Source organism: Aplidium turbinatum, chromosome 1, assembly GCF_918807975.1.
Source record: "Aplidium turbinatum chromosome 1, kaAplTurb1.1, whole genome shotgun sequence".
Lineage (NCBI taxonomy): Eukaryota > Metazoa > Chordata > Ascidiacea > Aplousobranchia > Polyclinidae > Aplidium > Aplidium turbinatum.
This window is the reverse complement of record NC_137472.1, coordinates 12,188,220-12,190,334: the sequence shown is the minus strand read 5'-3', so window position 1 is coordinate 12,190,334 and position 2,115 is coordinate 12,188,220. Positions and strand designations below refer to the sequence as shown.

Genomic DNA, 2,115 nt, shown 5'->3' with positions numbered 1-2,115 from the left:
AAACGGTTTCATCAGAATATTCATCGCGAAGCAACAGTGGTGTTGTCACTTCGCTTCACAAAAGGTATCTTGCAATTAACAATTTCAGTAAACAAGGAAATGTTTGACACATCGCAATACAGGCAACAATAGTGACCTGCAAACATATTAGCGAAAAATAGGCTCCAATAACAGGGAAAAAGAAACCAGGCACCATGAAACAAACGCTTGTGGAAATCACCGAAAAATCGTAATTCTATCGTAATTCATGAACAGTCTTTCCTTTAAAAAAGCAATGAGTTGGTTTTTCATCCTTTTTGTGAGAGTCTATAAAACCGTCTTTCTTTTATTATACACAACTGTCACTTGACTGCGATGCTTATCAGCGTGGAAAGAATTTGTTGATGAACAACATTTTGCAGTACTTGCTTCGGCAGTACGTATACTAAAATTGGAACGATACAGAGAAGATTAGCATGGTCCCTGCGCAAGGATGACACGCAAAATCGTGAAGCGTTCCATATTTCTTTAAAGAAAAAACATTTTGCAGTATTAAGCTAAATATTTTCATAATACAATCAGAAAAAGTCTTTAAACTTATATATAATATTTTGCCAATTTATTATAAATTGAGTTGGCACACCGACCTATTTTGCCAACAAAAACTTGCATAAAGAGAACACTGCTCGTGAAACACAATAACGGTGAAACGCACACTAATGTTTACATGACATGTGCAAACTTAAAATAAGCAACCCTATGCCCACAGACATTTTCGAAATTCTAAAACAGACGTTTTAATCAACCACCGGGACAGTGTGGCTGGACATCGCATTGGAATAGCTTTAAGCAACCCCCACCTAGAACTATAATATGATTGGTTGGTCGGTGGAATCGTATGCAAAGCGAAAATATGCTTCCCGGAAAGTATTTTTTGCCTTCGTGCTCTTTAACTCCTCAAGAAAAGTTAATTTGGTTATACTTGTACGCTGATACCTTCGGCGGGCCGCAGCGATACAGTGTGGCGGGCCGCATGCGGCCTGCGGGCCGCCAGTTGGTGACCCCTGTGTTAGAGTATCTTCAGTCAAATTTTGGTTGAATTTTTTTTATTCGGGTACAAAATTAGGCTACGTTTTATTGACTGGACGTATTCGTCTATTCGGGCAGTAGCGGCCTGTCTATTTTGAGTGATTTTGGTGTTTAGTGACGTCATTGCAACTGCAGTATAAGCAATGCAACTTGTCGAAACTTACTGTATGTAAAAAAGGTCTTTCTATCAATATTGGATAGTTTGGTATTATCATTGTTGGTTGTTTGATACTATAGGCTAGGTTAAAAGTTGTTCATGCACCCTAATTATAAACAAGTTCGTTTTAGCCTAGGCTTTTCAATAAACATTACCAATGGTCAATATTTAACAACATCAAAGTAATAAATGTTAATTAGTTGTCACAAATATTACACTTATACCGGTTATAGGGCTTTTACATTTTATGAAAAAAGGGTTCAAATGCCATCCTTTCCAGTAAGAAAACTGGTTTTGATGCAGTCTACCTTGATAATATAAACAAATACAATAGGATTCAGACATTGATCATTCCTAAAAGCAGCTTATTTTTGTTCTTGGATATGATAATGACAAAGGCAATATACTGCAAGACACATGGCCAAGATAGGTTTAGCATCTATGTTGAGAAATGTTGTACAAATAGCCTAAAAATTTTGCAAAAAAAATGTAGACAAATATTAGCAGCTGAAACCATTATCAACAGCTCTCTATTGTAAATAACAGAGTCTATGTTTATAAAAATAGTCAAACTTTTGAAGCATTGCATGCGTTTATATTTGCGGTTTGTGTAAAGTGCTGGACTGATGTAATAAACAAACTGTTTATGTGTTAAATATTTTTGCAGAGAATATTTGAAAAATTCCAGTGATCTGTCCTTTGAACTTGATGTTTCTACACTTGAACCCCATCACGGAAGTTCTTCAGACATGATTTTGACAACTGATTGCACTGGTCAAGTAGCAAATTTGCAAGACAAACTAACAATTATTTCTAAGTAATTCTAGTGCGCTGAGCTCGAATCTGAAATCAGAATTTGGCTATCATGTCAGGAATTCATGATAATCTAC

The 2,115-nt window shown here is 36.0% G+C and overlaps 1 non-coding gene across 1 annotated transcript; it reads left to right on the top strand.

The window, feature by feature from the left end:
* Positions 1-400: 400 nt before the first annotated feature.
* Positions 401-507, top strand: LOC145784901 (U6 spliceosomal RNA). Its single transcript, XR_014291073.1, has one exon. It is a non-coding gene; the product is annotated as a U6 spliceosomal RNA (small nuclear RNA).
* The last annotated feature ends 1,608 nt before the right edge of the window (positions 508-2,115 follow it).